Source organism: Saccostrea cucullata, unplaced genomic scaffold, assembly GCF_032062105.1.
Source record: "Saccostrea cucullata isolate Sc308-1 unplaced genomic scaffold, CSIRO_AGI_Scuc_v1 ctg2885, whole genome shotgun sequence".
Taxonomy (NCBI): Eukaryota; Metazoa; Mollusca; class Bivalvia; order Ostreida; family Ostreidae; genus Saccostrea; species Saccostrea cuccullata.
Window position 1 is genome coordinate 27,250 of NW_026934323.1, and position 19,417 is coordinate 46,666.

The following is a 19,417-nucleotide window of genomic DNA, read 5'->3' on the forward strand; positions in this document are numbered from 1 at the left end:
TATTTGGATATTTTTCTAAAACATTGTGAAGCTATGCTTTATACAAAAATGCATATTACTTTCCATATATTAAAAATCAATAAATGTTAAGTTCAATAATAACACCTTTATACAGAAATATTTACTGAATGACCTAAGAGCGTTAAACACAGGGGTACCCTTAGAGCTTAGAGATTTTTAAACAGAATTTGGTATTATAGTATTGTATTTTATAAAGAACCCTGTTCACTTTTTAATTGAATGGTCCTGTAGATACACCAATTGATTCATAAACTCTTCATTTTCTATTTGAAGCATTAAATTAAAATTGGGACTTTGTGCTTTCATTTCCTATAAAAAAAATTCTCCTTAAAGTCTTGGAGAACTGGCTTTGTAAAATTGCATTATTTCTGAATTTTTTAAGTAAACAGATTTAATTGAGTACATTCAGTGAAGAGAAATGGTATCAGCTCACTCTCTGATTCAAAAAAAAAGAAACATGTCTTGTAATCCCCCCCCCCTCCCAAAAAAAAATTCTAGCAGTTGCATATTTTTAATCAGAGGATGCACTTTAAATCAAATAGTTCAATATTGGCCGTTTGTAGACCTTTTTTGGAATATAAGGAAATTGGCGCCTTTTTAAATCTCATAATGCATTGACTTGACAGAAAATGACGTCATTTTTATAGATATGCAGACACAAACGATCTTAGTAATTATTCAATGCATTGTTAAGTAGCACTATGCAGTTTTAGTTTTTCAGAAATTCACAGGGCTTAACAAGGCAAAAGTGAACCTTGTTCTTTAATTAAGGTAAGGTAACTGATGCATTTTTTTTCAAATTATATTTTTATATTGTTAATTGTAACCAAATTCTTTTTTGCCGTTTATTTCAGATAAATTTTATGTAACTATTTCGTTATGACTCCAATGTACCTCATATATTCTGCATTTGATAAGTTTTCGTGTAAGTTTCTGATTTTGTAGAGAATAAGCATTCATAATTTGTTCATTTGAAAATATGAAAATAACTGCAAAAGATTGTATTGTTCTGCCGTATTAATAAAAGCCAAGATTTATCTAAATATATTTTCAGACTTTTTTTGATACAGATATTCAAATAAGGTAATGTTTCGTAAAGCATACCTAATTTTGGAAAATAAGGAGATTTATTTTACCTCTACTGTAATTACTCTATATAAAATTAATACCATAAAACTGTCTATTTCTCCGAGAAGAGACTACTGCCCTCAACTGAAGACAACTCCCTGGAAAATCAGAGCTACTCCCTTGGACTACTCCCTCAGGAATATTTATTAGTAATTTTACCCAATCAAAGTGTTCAGTAGGCGGAGCGTTCAAGGAATCTCGAGTCGGTGACGTCATGTTATTAGCAATGTAACTATGACGTCAAAACATTCCGACATGCGATGTCAAAATCATACTTGAATTCTAGTAAAATGAAGACAACGAAAATTCTTCGAAATGTCAGTGAAAAAAGTTCTTAAAAATAATTTGATTGTTTTAGGACACGATGCATTACTTATCATGCAATGTGTTAAATCGCATGCATAGCTAATTATGCCTCTACAGTGTTTTTGTCGGAATATCTGGTAAAAAAAATTAAATCGTCTATGATTGTTTCGGTATAATAAAACAGTTATGGGATGGGAACTCGAGAAATAGCAAATTTATGGTTTCCCCCGGCAGACAACTATTTCCCGAGGCGGCGAAGGGAAATAGTTTCCTCCCTCGGGGAACTATAAATTTGTCAAAAATAACACAGGGCGAAAATAACCCTGTATACAGTTATCAGTTGTCCCTATCACGAAACTAATTTAAGCAAATATCTAACATACATTTTACATTTCTTCAAAAATATTTTTCAAAAAACTCTATTTTTCTTCAAAATAATGTAGATTTTAATTGTTGATAGACATGTATGTTTCAATATTGTATTTCATTTTCAAATAATTTCAAGTAAACCAAGGTATTTTTGCTTGCAATAAAAATGAAAAAAATATATATTGTTTTGTGTATAATATCATAAAGTTTTCAATGCTATTATCATTAGTAAGTGATAATTCACCTATGATAACATTTCTAACATGTTGGGTATATTTGTAAATTCAAGTTCCTCCATAATGATATTATATGATCACAATGAACAAATTCATGCAGTACAGGTTCAGTTTCTTGGGTACTAAACTTACAAACATCAGTAGTTTTTATATTGATTTTCTTAAGATAAGAATCTAAAAGGAGGATCCTATGTAAAATTCTATATTATAACCACTGCACAGAAGAATCAGATTGATTGATTGATTGATTGTATGCTGTTTATCGTCCCTCTTGAGAATTTTTCACTCATATGGAGACGTCAACGTATGTCGGCGAAGGACTTCAAATTTTGACCTATACTCGACACTCAGGGCCATTGAGCAGTGAGGGTTTTTTATCGTGCCAGCGCCTACAGTGACACGGGATCTACGTTTTTTAAGTCATAGCTGAAAGACCCGTAAATTTAACTTCCAGTGCCGAGCGCTTGGCGAAGGAACAATCACTACGTTTTTTTTACGTTTTAGGTATGACGCGGCGCAGCGATCGAGAATCGAACCCGGGCCTCCCGATCACGAAGCGAACGCTCTACCATTACGCTACCGTGACCGGTCAGAAGAGTCAGAAGTAGTCTAAAACAGACTTTAAAAACATCTTTTATACAACTATGTGTCACTCCAAAGGGAGATAATTCTTGATTCCACTTTGGAATTGCTGTAGGAATTGAATCATTTTTGTTTATATAGTTGTAAATTCCCTTTGTACATTTTTCAAAGTGAAAAATATTTTCAAAATAAAATGGTAAATTAGGCTGACAATGTTTTCTCAAGTGCATTCTTTCTATTGACATATTCTTTGAAAATTTAGAAATAGCAGAAATAGTACTATTATATTGCATTACACCTACACAGGCAATTTAGCCACATATGATCCACATATGCATTGCCCTTATACGATGATCATATGAGAATCAAATGTACACTGCATATGAGAATCATATGAATACATCAAATATGAAACAGTGATCATATGAGAATTTTACAAAATGATGTTCACTAATTTACCCTAGTTATACTCATGTAAAATTGCAATTTTAAATACATATATCAAGATAAATTTAAATGTAAATTATTAAATTCAAAAGCATCTGTTTGTAATTATACTTATGACTATGCAAAGTTTTGCTCTGTTTACCACCCCCCCCCTCTTTCCTTTCTAAAAACTTTTTTTTCTGTAATAATGCATTTACCAGGTAAAATTGATCAAGAATAAATTAATTTGCTTTTCATTGGGCTTGGCTTACTTCTCGAGTAAAATTAAAATAATTCCGCATTAGTCTCCGGGACGGTTTTCTCTTTTATCGGATGAAATCGTACGTCATTTTTGACGTCACTGCTGCAGCAGACGTGCTGGGTGTTTTGGAAAGGTAAGAGATCTCCTAAAACTTTTTTTAAAGACTGTTAATTCATATTGTTTAAATATTTTGTCATTATAGTTACAGGCGCATGGACTTTCTACATGTGTTATTCTTATCACTGTGACTTGTATCATGCATGTAATTGTTAAGAGCCATTCTCTGTAATGATTTGAAATTTTATATAGGAGCTGTGGCACGCATAGTCTCAGAATTTCTCCAAACTCTCTATGATAAAAGGCATTGATACCCTGAACTGAAATCACGCAAAAATTGGTTGCTATGTTTTATAGTTACCATGGCAACATGTCTTAAAGTTCGAAAAATGGCATTTTTTAACATGTCTAGAGCCCCATAGTTAACATTTGCAGCAAAGCAAACAAGTGTTAATGACTGTTTCCAAAAGTTGAAGGTAAGATGTCTCAAATGCATGATAAACATGTTTGGTAAATCAACTATTACATACGTTACTATAGTAACAAAGTATTCAAAAGTAAAAAAAATATTCATTGAATTTTATGAAGTCATACTCGTAAAAATGAAAAGCAATTATAGAATGAAATGTTACCAAATAATAGAAAAAAGAGCCTTGAAAAACATACCAAGAAAAAATATGATATTTCATTTTGGTTGGCAATGGTTGCCAAGGTTTTTATGCCCCAGAGAGCCTTCAAAGTAACACTATGTATGTTTAAATATGATCCTATCTTTTAAAAAAAGCACATTTCCTCATAACTAATGATCAATTTTATAAGATGTTGGTGTGCTCCAAATTTTCCCATTTCAAAAAAATTCAGATTAGATTCTTTAAATAGAGCGTTGCTATGGAAATAAGCAGAAAATATATGCTTAAAAACCTGAAAAATATTTTGTTTCCTTGGATACGTACACTTTAATGTAGATTCCCAAAACTTTTATGATTGATATTTATTAACAGCTAACTTGACTTTTAATTTTGACTATCATCCAATCTCTAAGTGGATGCAAGAAGTTGGCACACAGGGTTTAATATTGATATAAAGTTAAAAAAATCGAACATTTTCCATTCTTGGTAACCATAGCAACAGTGTTGTTTCATTCATCAAATTTTATCAATATATGATATTTAACTTCAGTACTAACAGATAAGACTATTCCAGCTGAGCTCTTTAATTTGTTTCTTGATTAAATGGCAATTTAATTCTTAATGCAGCGGAAAAAAATTCACTTTTAAGCACTGGTATTTTGTTTCCATGGTAACACTACAAAGTAGCAATTGTACCCAATTTTTCTTATGGTTTTGGTGTTGCAAGGTCCTAAGGATGCATATTTGCCAGTCTTGAATTTTCATGTTTTTCCTCAAGACAGTAGCATTAACCCAATCTTAGTTACTGGTTTTGCTTGGTTACACTGTGTTACCATGGCAACCATAAAAGTTATTTATAAAATAATATTGCTTATACTTATATACTTAAGGTCAAACATTTTCATTGTTTTTCTTAAGTCAATGATTGAGTTTTAGCATGTAACACCTACCATTAGTGAATATGAAGTGTTTTTCAGCATATTTCAGCATTTTAAATGTATTCCAAATGTACCCTTGGTTACCACTTACTTAGAGATATATTCTAAACAGTTTCTTCACAGTATAAGTGACATCAAGGTGTCATGTTTTTGTTAGAATGGTTTGTTTGCTCTTTCTAGTTTTTATTAAGCCACAGTCAGGATTTAAAGTGGCTGAAAATGTCGATTTTTCAAACTTTTCCGGCTGTTGCCATAGCAACCGAGACACTTAGCAACGAAATTTTGTTTGATATTTGTTTCTGGTGTCAAGTACTAAGCATGGGTGAAGTTTCATCAAAACCGGTGACCATGCGTGGCAACGAAGTTTAAGTGGTTACAGAGAATGGCATTTCGTAAACCTAACGTTAGTGATCTGTAAGTGATTTTAGATTAATTTTTTTCTTAATTAATGTAATAAACGTTACATGTTTAATGCTAAAGGATTACTAAATCTTTTTAAAGGTACAAGTACATGTGATGTGTTTTGAAAGTATATCAGCTAGCTAAAGTAAATCCATTGGATATTTACATCTGTTATATATATATTCATTAACTGACATAATTATAAAATTAATATTTCCAACACTAGAGAACATACAGTACCTGGCCATAAGTGAGTCATAATTTTATTTTTACACTATTTCGTTGAAAAACGTATTTTTATATAAACTTGCTGTGAAGTCAATTTTAGCTCAATTTTCATGATTTTTACACCGAAACCTGTAGATTTATTCAAATTTTCTTATCTTAAATGATGAACAAAATTATACTTCGTGATCATGACAACAAGCACACGGCAGATGTGACCGGTCGGCAGGTGGCACCTGATCCCACCTCTGTTTCGGAGGTCTGTGTTTGCTCTGCTCTTATTTTGTATATTGTTTAATGGACGTTGAGATCTCCATATCCTTACTTAAATTATTGAGAATAAATAATAAAATACTGTCAAGATAAAATTTTTCTAACCTCAAGTTTGTATGGTTTCTTATCAAGTCAAGTCAAGTCAAGTAATTTTTATTTATAGTCGGCACATATATACAAATCAACAGAAATAACATGAGCTGTGGTGAGCTCTTTAACCGACTTTAACATATTTACACAAAGATAAATATTAGTAAAAATATACATTGTTAGGAAAACAAAAGATAATTTAAATGAAGCCATTTAAAATGACACTTTAAGGCTATAAAGAAAACAAAAATCACATATACTATCACCTTTTACAAAGAATAAACTAAAATAGAAGAAGCAGTATAAATTGTTTTGCACACGGATGGATATCACAGTCCTAATAAGCAATGATCATGTTGATTAAAATAATAATTGAAAAGAATAAATAATATATGACTGTTTAAAGTAAGAACATCCATTAAGCGCAGTACAGTACATTACATATAGTGAAAACAACAACGAAAGCAACATAGAAAGCATGCAACTGTTCATATGCTTTGAACACATAAGGACATCACAGAACAAAATAATAATAACAGAAGAGAGAGAGAGAGAGAGAGAGAGAGAAAAGCGTACACACACAAAAAATTCAAATGATTGCAAAAGAAACATTTAGGAAGGCTTCGCAGACAAAAGCAGCATGGATTGGTTTTTGCATACACTACAGTTACATTTTTGATATCCACAAAAGGAAGATATGTAATTCTTGAATAAATTAAAAGATGTGGTATTTCGGATATCATTAGGAAGGGTAGTCCATGTCCTTGCTGCCTCATATCTGAAAGAACCTTTTCCATACCTTGTAGTTTTTGGTCTAGGAATATCTGCGACTTTAGAATACCTAAAATTATATGAGTTTTCTTTAATTGTGACGAGATCTTGAAGAAAGAGTGGGCTCTTTTTGTTAATAATTTTAAATGTTTCTAATGCCAGTAATCTCATTCTTTTAGTTTTTAGGGAGGGCAATTTGGATCTTTCCAATAATTGTTCATTTGAGCTTTCATAATCATTATAAATAAGGCGCAGTGCTCTTAACTAAATTTTCTCGATTTTTTGAGTATTTTTTTCGCTATAGAAGTGCCAGGTCAGAGGGCAATAACTAAAATTTGACATAATAAAACTATGGTATATGGTAAGCTTTCCCAATCTATTTAGATATTTCCCAATCCGTTTCAAAACATTTAGTTGTCTCGCTGCCTTCTTACATATCTCTGAAATATGAGTGTTAGAATTTAATTTAAAATCAATTGTAATTCCTAAAAGTTTAACTTCATCTTCACATTTGATGACATTTTCCAGGTCAAAAGAGATTTGTCGTTTTTGTGTTTTAGCCCCTATTGCGATTGCTTGAATTTTTTCAGGATTTGCCTTCATTCTATTATTTGAAAACCATTTAATTAGAGAGAGAGACTGTCTTCCTGTAAAGAACTAATAACATTTTGCAGAGTTTTATGAGACTTTGCTAAAGTATTGTCGTCTGCATAATTATAAAGAGTGCACTTCTTGACAAAAAAGAACAGGTCATTAATAAAAATATTAAAGAATACAGGTCCAAGAATGTATCCTTGAGGAACCCCTTTTAGAATATCCAGCATTTCACTTAAATGGGAACCAATCTTAACACACTGTTTCCTATTTGATAAATAACTCTTTGACAAATCTAATGCTGGACTGGACAAGCCATATGCTTTCAGCTTTAAGAGAAGTAAATCATGGGGAAGACAGTCGAAGGCCTTTGATAAATCCATTAAGATCGCGGCTAAATATTCATTCTTATCAAGGGCATGTTTCCAGTCCCCAATAACCCGTAAGAGGGTTGATTGACATCCAAAACCTGGTCTAAAAGCGGCCAAAAATGGGTTAATTTTTTTTTTTCAAAATAATCAGACAATTGTATTTCAATGGCTTTTTCAAAAATTTTTGAAACAACAGGGAGCACACTGACAGGTCTGTAATTGTCTTTAATAAGAGCACTATTTTTCTTATGAATTGGTGAAACCTGAGCTTCTTTAAACTTGTCAGGGAAAATTGAACATGATAAAGACAAGTTAATAATGTTTGTAATAGGTTTTGCTATAACAGGCTCTGCTAAATGGAGTAATTTAGATGATATACCATCAATACCTGTAGCCTTCTTTACATTTGTTATCTGATATATCTAAATTCTGGCTTTCTAGATCTTGCAAAAATTATCCAAATCAAAATTACGGAAGCTCCTTAAAATCTTAGTTTTGTTTTTCACTCTTGGAAGCACACAATTAAGTTGTAAAGAGATAAAATTGTAGACATCACTGATGCCTGTACAAAAATTTCCAATTTTAGAGAATTTTGTTTTACTGTTACTTAACACAACATCTAAAAGAGATGGTTCAGAGTTCTTTGGAAAACAGGTAGGTTTGCTTATAAAATTTTTAAGATCAAAAACATCACAAAGATCTACCAACACAGCCTTTTTCTAATTGTCTAGAAAATTAAAATTTAAGTCACCAATAAAAGTGAAATTTTCATACATTGTGATAATTTTATCAACAGTTTGGCTAAAATCAATACTATAAGCATTATCTGTCATACTTGGGGGTTTATATACACCACATAAATACCATTTTTCTTTGTCTACCATGATTTCAATACCTATTGATTCGATTTCCTTAAACTCTAAACTTTTCATTCTGTCACCTACAAGGTCTGATCTTAAGTAAGCCACTAATCCTCCTCCATGTATGTTTCTGTCTGCTCGCCACAAGTTATAATTATCAACCTTAAACATAGCGTCAGGAAAAGAGTGGTCAATTTTGGTCTCCGCTATGAATAGAACGTCCACAATATTTCTGTACAGTAGATCTTTTACATATTCATGTTTATTTCTTAAACTATTAATGTTCAAGTATCGACATAGTAGATTAGCTGGTTTGGCTTGTCGGATATTCACCAATTCCTCAAAAATATCATCATTTGAGCTATGTATGTCTGGCCCCAGTACGTCATCTTGATTTTCACCTATTGTTGTGTTATGTAATAGGGATAATTCATGTTCAAAAAAGGAGTCAGAAAAGTGAAATGTCGAGCAGGGTCTGCAAGTCCAAGGAACATCCGAATTACCTAGTTCCAAGTACTGTGATGGCAAGATGTTTGCACATTTCATGTGCCACCAATAGTAACAGGACTCGCAAAAGACGGCTCTGTGAGTAGAAGCCACAGGTTTATAACAGCCACCACATGGTTCCTTTGGTGGTCCAGGATTAAGTGATATATCCCCACTCAAAATGAGTAGTATAACAAAAGCTGCATTTCTTTTTGGGGTTTTCAGTTCTAATTTGCCATATGTAGCATAAAATACAATTGCAGATGGTGTTGAAAAGTTTATTTCAAAAGAGCTGGAATGTTCAGGGATCGGGTTTTCAACAATTGTCCAGAAATTTATGAGACAGAGAAAATTCAGAACGATCATCAAGGGCGTCGCCATGTTGGATAGTGTCTGGTTGACTTTAGTAACAAACACTAATGAAAACAGTACCTTTGTTCGTTCATGGTGTACTCACAAGATGAAGCTGGGCATAATCCTGTTGTATCTATAAATCTGGAGCTTCACTATGTGGTATAAGAATAATAAAACTTATTTTTTTCAAGACGAGATGATAAGTGTTACGTCTTTTCCAGATCCCGACCTAACAAATTTGAGTCTTAAAATTTTTGTTTTGCACTTGACATGTGATTTCACAGTAATGCATAAAGTTAAAATTATTTTGAAACTAGTGCTAATTGTAACGGGGACCGTTACAGATGTTCCCCAAACGCTCCCCAACTCCCCTTTGGTGCCATATTCCCTATAAGCTTCATTAAATAAGACAAACTCTATGCATTTGAGACTTTAACAACGTTTACCCAGAAGTGTACCTATTTCATTCAAATTTTAGCATTGCACGCGTGCGCATGTGAATGCACGAGGGTAATGACCATATAATCTTGTCTTTACAATCTATAGATTTTAATATACTAAATATCAAAGTATTTAATCCAAAAGTATTAAAAAATACGCTAATTCAAGTGTATTTTTGATTTTACTCATTTCTCGTGCACGCACGTGCTCACATGAGCATGGCGACCATACTTTCTTGTAAAAGTCCATTACATCTATCTATGTTCTAAATCCCACCCCGTTTGGTTGAAAACCAAGGGAGTTATAGCTGTTCAAAGTTTCAGCCAATCAGATTGCAGCGCACGTACATGCACGTGTATGCATGTGCATGTTGACCATGTCTTCTTGTAGAAGTCCATTATATCTATCCATGTTTCAAATACCATCCTGTTTGGTTGAAAACCAAAGGAATTATAGCTATTTAAAGCATAAGCCAATCAGATTGCAGCGCACGTGCATGCACGCGTTTTCATGATAATTGCTATATATCTTATTGTAGGATATCCTAATACATGCCTATATTTAAAATTTCAAAGGATTTAGTCAAAAAACAAGAAAGATATTGAGACTTCAGTTTCAGCCAATCAGAGCGAAGCGCACGTGCATGCGCGTGAGATCTTGCTTTTTTGACCATGTCATCTTGTCTATGCTTCTAATATATACTTCTAATATGAGTTTTAAAGCATATCATCAATAATTGAAATAGTTACGTCTGTATCAATTATTTTGGACATTTCTCGTGTTGCACGTGCGAGCTCTTGCAAGCACACGTGCATGCACATGCTTTCATGATATTTCTTTTATTATGGGCTGTAGATCTCCCTAATGTATGACTATGTTCAAAATTTCAAATGATTTTATCAAAAAACAAGAAAGATATTGAGACTTTAGTTTCAGCCAATCAGAGCGAAGCGCACGTGCTTGCACGTGCGATCTTGCTATTTTGAACATGTCATCTTGTGCATACATCTCATATATCCTTACATTATGAGTTTCAAAACATTTCGTCAAAAAATAGAAAAGTTACGGTTATATCCATTATATATTGGTCATTTCAAGTTTTGCACGTGCGCGCTCTTGCAAGCACGTGCGCGCAAAATGACCTTGATTCCGCAAATCTACAAAACTTGCCTACTTACCCTAAAAAGGTTTCCCCTTAATCGGATGTGTACTTTACAAGATCATTCGCGGACAAAATTTTCCCGAGAAGAAAAATAATAATAACTAGATACGATCTCGTTGCGAGCAACGAGAGGTCTTCCGTCCGTTTTAGGAAAAGAAACCCACGTAAAATCGAGCTGAAAAGAGATTCAAAATTTTGGTCACAAGGAGGATTGAAACCATGTCGCCAACGCTAATGCGCTTTTTTTTTTACTTTTATATCCCCAACGCGCTAACCATTAAGCCATTGGGAGTACTGCTCTAAATATACTTGTGTATACCACGGTACTTTTGCAACAGTTCACCTGTCTAAGAATTATAAAAAGCATTCATAATTTCGCGCCAAACGCCACGAGTAAATATTCGCGCCTTTTCTTTGGACTGATCTATTAGATAGGTATGATAGCATCAATTAAATTTTTAGAATAAAACATTCTTAGCGCCTTTATTTTATTTTGACGTTAAGAAAGTATATGTAACACATTATACACATTACATATCATATCTAGGCCAGTTACACTAAAGCAGTGAAACGGAAATTAAGTTTTAAGATTGACACTCAGTTGCAACGTACTACTGTAACGTGTCGGATCTGAGCGGTCAGTAGGTCCGTGCTCGGATTACCGAGTTTTACTGGGGATATGATTGAATGCAATATATACAAATAATAATATGACACCTGTCTGGTGTCTTAAAATCAAATGACCTAAGTGCTTTGTATAATTATATATCTTCAGTTAATACCGGCACCTGCCTGGTGCCATATGATAATTGCCTCACTATACTCGTAAAACTGACTATATAAGTCAACATCTATCTGCATGGTACCTCTTGATTTAGCCTTTAACATCTGCCTGGTGTATAACTGCTTACCAAGTTGCCTATTTAACTCTAGCCAAGTGGCAATATACTTACACAGTATGATTTAACTTTGTAAGAGCTTCTCTGTTTTAATGACAAACCTATAGCTAATGTCAAACAGCTACATTTTAACTAGTCACTGACTACGGCAACTTTGCACAATCCTATTTGATTGATAAACCAATTGGTTTCTGTACCAAAGTGAAGGCACAAGCCAGTTGGCTATACTGCCCCCCTTGTACCTCAACTTAATCAATGATCATAAGTTATCAGATATAATAATAATAAAATAAAACAGATTGCCTTTCTTTTGGCAACACTATTATTATTTTCTAACAGAACATCATTTAACAATAATACTTGTATAATTCTTTAGTCAATTGACCAATTGATTAAAATATTTACATTGATTATCTATTATAATATAAACAAGCAACGGGAGGTAACTCCTCCAACCATTTCACTACTACGTGAGAGTCGAAGTAGTTTTTTACATTTCATGTTTCCTTATGTCAGAATGGTTTAATCAAACGCTCAGCTGCCTCCATAAGCCCCTACTTGCGAAATGGCGGAGTTGACAGAGACAGCCGCCATTTTGGACCCGCTTCAGATTTTTGAATGCAAATATCTAGACTTTAGATTTATCAACATTCAAACAAATTAAATAATAAGCATTATAAGGAGGGCCTCTATTACCACACCAAATAAAAATGAAAAATACTGAAAAACAAAAAAGTTTGAAAATACGATTTTTTTAAATTTGCATCTTGTAACGAACGGAAGTACTGACGACGCACGAAAAGGCGATTCTGCAATCCACAAAGTCATGATCTATCATCTCCAATATGTCTCCAGTTTATATCCTTAGCCATTTTCGATAAAAGTGCGCGACAAAATCGCATTTTAAAATCAGGAAATTTCCCATATCTTGGCACCAGAAGCGAATTTTCCAAAGTACTCTTCGGATGTAACAACTTCATATAATGACGCATATTTTGTGAAAGTTTCATGAAAAACCACTGAATAGTTTTCGAGAAATCGCCTGCACAAAATTTTGTCAAAAAAAATAATAATAATAAGAATAATAAGAAACAGTAGAATCACTATAAGGTCTTCCGTGAAGACGGAAGACCTTAATAATAATAAGAAACAGAGTAAAAACAATATGTTCCCCAACTTCGTTTGGGGAACATAATAAGACGAAGAAACTACGCCAAATTCTGCATTTTATTGTGTTTTAGATATTAAAAAGAAACAACAATTGACACTGCAATGATATTTTAGAACAAGATGTGTTTGTAAAACACTGATGCCGACGTATGGCAACATAGCAAAGATTAAGCTTTTCTTGAATGAAAATTTAATTCAGTAGTACCAAAAGTAGGGTATTCTCACTGGAAAACAATTTTGAAATTTGAAAGTAAGCTAACGTTAAAGTTTTTTTGATAATTACAAAAATCTCCAAGGTCAAGGTCAAAAGGTCAATGTTATTAGTATCAAATGAAAGATCTTGCCACATAAACCACTTTTGAAGAGTATGAAAGCACTAGCCCTAACCATTCAGAAGGTATGGTTAACGTTCAATTTCTTAAAAATAGGTCAAACTCCAAGGTCAAGGTCAAAGGGTCAAAGTTATTGTTATCAAATGAAAGGTCTTGTCATTAGGATCAAATATGTTAAGTCTGAATGCACTAGCCCCAACTCTTTAAAATTTATGGTCAAGGTTTGCTTTTTTAAATTAAGTAAATCTCAAAGGTCAAGGTCAAAGGGTCAAAATTCTTGGTATCCAATGAAGGGTCTTCTCACAAAAATTACATGTGTGAAGTATGAAAGCCCTATCCCTTACCGTTCAAAAATTATAGCCAAGGTTTAAGTTTTTTTCACAAGTACGGAAATCTACAAGGTCAAGGTCAAAAGGTCACGGTTGTTGATATCCACTGAAACGTCTTTTAACAAACATTACATATATGAAGTATAAATGTCTTGGTGTCTATTGTTCAAAAGAAATGGCCAAAGTAAAATTTTAAAATTTTTATGTAAAAGTGGGTTAAACCCCAAGGTAAAGGTCAAAGGGTCAAATTTATTGGTATCAAATGAAAGGTATTGACATAAGAATCAAATATGTAAAGCATAAAAGCACTGGCCTTAACACTTTAAAAGTTATGGTCAAGGTTTGCTTTTTCAAAGTAGGTCAATCTCAAAGGTCAAGGAAAAAGAGTCAAAACTCTTAGTATCCAATATAGGGTCTTCTCACAAGAATGACATGTATGAAGTATGAAAGCCTTATCCCCTACCGTTCAAAAGTTATGGCCAAGGTTAAAGTTTTTTCACAAGTAAGAAAATCTACAAGGTCAAGGTCAAAGGGTCAAAGTTGTTTGTATTCAGTGAAAGGTCTTTCAACAAATATTACTTATGTGAAGTATAAATGTCCTGGTGTCTACTGTTCAAAAGATATGGTCAAAGTACAATTTTAAAAGTTTTCATGTATAAGTCGGTCAAACTGGAAGGTCAAGGTCAAAAGGTCAAATTTGGTGGTACCCAAAGAAAGGTCTTGTCACAAGGAATACACATATGAAATATGAAAGTCATAGCTCCACTAAATCAAAAGTTATTGGCAAGGTTAAAGTTTTTGCGGACAAACAGAGAGACAGGGAGACAGAGAGACAGAGATACAGAGAGACAGACAGACAGACACGACAAAAACTATATACCCCCGAAACTTCGTTTACGGGGGCATAAAAATGTGTCTTTCAATGAAATATGTAGTGGAAAAATAAAATTATGACTCACTTTTGGCCAAGTACTGTAGTTTTGGGTAAAATGTAGGATATTTAAGGAATGAAGCTAATATCAACTTATGTTTTACGATATATCATAACTTGGGATAGTTTACGCTTTATAAATCGCTTGATCACAACATTTGAATATGTATACGTGGTGCGGATTTTGATTCTATAAATAAGTATATAAGATATGTAATATCGTCTTGCTCATTAATACCATATCACTCTTTGTGAAAGCAAGAAGATAATTTATCCAAAACAGTATTCGTACATAGAATTGATGGAACATTTTTGTATTGCTTCAAGAAATGGTAAAGAAAGATATGAACTATAGTTCGTTTAATTCAAATTTGAATAAGTACATATTATTCAAATTTAATCAGGCAAAACAACAGTTTAAGAGACGTAAACCATTTGGCAATCTTACACAAATAAATTGCCGCCTGTGTCAACGTTCTGGAGACACCAGATGTAAAACCTCCAAAATAAATTTGCTTATTATTGGCAAATTTCTAGGAATATTTTACATAAAAACACATTGTTTTGTGTTTATAGCGCCGAATAACGTTTTATGAAGTCAACGTTAAATTTATCCACTTAGCAATCAAATTCGTCATGTAGTCCTTTATGTTTCATTGGAATGCAAGCATATGAGAAAAAAAAAACACTGTAAAATATATTTACATAAATATTCTACGTTGAGCACTTTTACATTAGAAATCAATCCAATTGCTTAAAATGACTATCTAATTAATTTGCTCTCTGGAAAGTAATTTTTACTGTGTTATTTCAAATATTTACATTTGCAAATGCTTTCCTTTATATAACACTACTGAAAGAAATGCGTGTCTATAACTTTATACAGGTTCTGGGCCAAGAGGTCATAAATGTGCGTATGGATAATCGTTTGATGTAATTTATCAGTGACGTCATAAAGGGTCGACGCGTGTTCAGTTTGAAAAATAATGCATTCCACACGCTAAGAGTCCAAATCAGACAAATATAAAGTTTGCATAAGTCACAAATGTTAACATAAGTAATAAGGTATCATTTTATAGCATCTATCGAGCTATAAATACGGGTTGGTACAAGATTAAATTTATCATAAAGCCCTTTGGGCTTTATGGAATTTAATCTTGTGACCAACCCGTATTTATAGCTCGATAGATATTTAAAAATGATACCTTATTTCTTAAAGACAGTAAAACTAAGTGTTAGCAAAGTCATTGACACCTATGAAATAACTTTGCTCTATCTGTAATTGGTTATATCCGTGTAAGGAATGTGTTAAATTTATACAGCTTGGGATCCAAGAAAGGTTTGCTTATCTGTGAATTTGTAATAACATTGTTCGTACTATAAAGGTGCCAATGGTAGAGAGTATACGAAACAATTTTCTTCTCGATTTGCACAATACCAGCAGTGTTAATTACAAATATAAAATAATGACTTTTTATGAAAAATTAATAACGAATTTCCCGATCAAGAAAAGGAGGACACAGTAGGTGTGACCATAGGGTATGATCATTCTTCCATGGCACTTGATCCCACCTCTGACCTTTCGGAGGTTCGCGTTCGCTCTGGTCCTATTTTGTATTTTTGACTTTGGATATTGAATACTGTTATCACCATATCCTTCTTCGATCTATATAAAAGTTAATCTTATTTAATGAAAATTAAATTCCTGGTCTAGAAAACGCATTACCAATATAAATTGAAAGTAGATTTTAAATTCATGAATTTCCATGTCAAGGTTTTATAGAGACAGTAAACTCCTGTTATCTGGATCTCCTCTATACATATCAAGGATAAAAATGTTTTACTCTGGGTTATACAATTAGAGGAGAAACTTTAACACACTTTCTTATATATAAGGACAATGACCTAAAACATTAACAAAGAGTTCAATGAATTGTTTTTGTTTATATATAGTTAGATATTGACAATTTTGTATAAACAATTAATTACGTCACTGTGGTAAATAAGACTAGGTAATCGTTATATTTACAGTTAACTCATAATCTAATTCAGTGATCTGCTAACATAGATGCGTCATTAACTAAGATCCTATGAGTTTGAAATTCTCATTATTTTATTCTCAAGGAAATAAGATTTTTCAGGTTTCGGTTTATATAGTTCGATGTTTTATTTACAATTAGATGCTTTAGCCTTCTTCTACAAAGATACATATATATTCCCTTAAAGGGAATTTTCTAAATAACTTTTGAGCAATATTTCTTTGGAAACAGACTATTGAGGTCTTAACATATGCATACGTGTTTTCTCCACGGAAACAAAATCCGTTTTGTAATCACATGAGATTTACCCTGTTTTGTTTAAGTGAAAAAAGTGATATGTTAACTTTCATATAGTGTGCCCCTGTATTTTATAATCTGAATGTAACAATTAAAATGTAGAATTGATTTTTGTAACTCAATTAGAATGAAATAACACATTGATTTCATATCTCTTGCGTTGTAAAAATGGGGAAATAATATACCGGTATAACAAAGCCAAACTGGTATGTCCTCTCGATGCAATAGTAGACAGATGCTGAAAAATTACTAATATTGCATAAAGGTTTACATGGACATTTATTAACCTGTAGAAGAAAGGGTAAATTTAAATTGCTGTTTTAACAGGTAGTTGAGTGGTTGTTCTAAGAAGTTAACAAAGGCGGATGTCGACTTTGGTGATTGCGGGAATTGCGTTGCCTGCAGTAATTGTGATTGTGGTGACGTTCAATGTGGCGGCAACTGTGGTTGTCAACGTTTTGATGATTATGGTGCATTTTGCACTGTATTATTCTTACCTTGGACGAAACTATTTTTGTTTTCACGATAATTGTTATCTCAATGATTATGAAAATTTTGCTGTGATGAAAACAGAAATCTCAAAGATAATAACATATTAATCTTATCTATCATTGTTAATTCCATCTTTTACATTTCAGAATCTGTGCTCTTTAAATCCGTTTTGTTCTTGTCAGACTCTCGATAGTGATATTTTTGTTGTAAATTTAGAATTCTTTCGTAGATGCAAATGCAAAATTTACATCAAATTGTAAATCCAGCTTTCCCGTGACCTAGCAAAATTCAAAATCTGCTAGTTAATAAAGCACAACAAAATATACAACCATGAAAGTTTCATCATAATAATTGCATTTCCAATGTCCGAGATTAAACTATTAAAATTGAATGTACTTTATTTCTACAGAAATCTATTGGTTCATCGATAGGTCAATAAAAATCCCGTGCAGGACGGAAAAAAATAGTGACAGAAGAGTGGTTTGCAGCACGTAGATTTGAGACATCAAGATCATGTAAATTTAAGGAATAACTGTCAGATTTTGTATTTCACGACAATGATTACTTCAGGAAACCAACAGCAATTCCTTAATATGCAAAGTATATTGCAAAGTAATCATGACATAAAATGTTGTCTGTAAGAGTACTTTATCTAAATTAAGAAAAGCAAAGAACAAAGGAAAAAATATACAGATATAATAGGTTACTTCGTTATACCTCAAATTTAATGAAATAGATTACATTTCATTTTGATGTTTTGAGATTTTTAGGAACATGATACATGCAGCGTATACATACATAGACATATACATATTATGAAATTCTAAATGGTTAGAATAGAAAAGGTCGTCTTCAAATAAGTTTATAATTTTTTATGCCAATTGATGTACATTGTACCTACCAAAAATAAATAAAAATGAAAAGGTATCACATAGGGAAAATGTCCTTTGGCCAAGATAACATGAAGATTGGAAGACGAACCTGACTTAAAATATAAATAATACTTCATTATAAAGTTAAATAAGAAACCATCATAAAATGCATCTGAAAATGAAACCTGACTCATTGAAATTGAAGTTAAATATAATTTACATTTTGAAAGATAAGAAACTTAAAAGAGAAACTTTTATTTTCTGAGATAATTAAGTCGTGTTTTACAGATATAAAAGGGTGGACACTATCCGATATTTAATCATTTTTAGCTCATTTGAGTCGAATGCTTTTTGTCCGTCCGTCTGTCTAGCTGTGCGTCAGCCCGTCCGTCTGTAAATTTCCACATTGTCGACTTCTTCTCAAGAACCACTGGGTCAATTTTAACCAAACTTGGCACAAAGCATCCTTGGGAGAAGGGAAATTTATATTGTTAGAATGAAGCGCCACACTTCCTTACAAGGGGAGATGATCAAAAGACAAAAATAGGTTGGGTCATTAAAAAATCTACTCAAGAACCAGAACAGCTTAAACTTATGTAAAATCATTCTGGGGTAGAATAGATTCAAAGTTTTACAAAGAAATATAGAGAATTTTAAAAAAAATATTCTGCTAACGAACTGGGCCAGAAAAGCTGAAACTTATGTAAAAGTTTCCTGGGGTAGTGTAGATTCTAAATCGTTCAAACTATTACCCCGGGGGTTGGCGGGGTCACAATAGGGAATCAAAGTTTAAACATAGACATATAGAGGAAAATCTTTAAAAATCTTCTTCTCAAGAACCACTTGGCCAGGAAGCTGAAACTTATGTAAAAGCTTCCTTGGTTAGTGCAGATTGTTAAAATCATGACCCTTTAGGATAGGGTGAGGCCACAATAGGGAATCAATTGTTTACATTAAAATATATAGGAAATACCTTTGAAAATATTCTTCCCAAGAACCCCTGAAGCATAAAAGCCAACATTTATGTGGAAGCATTCCGGGGTAGTGTAGATTCTAAATTATTGAAGTAAAGA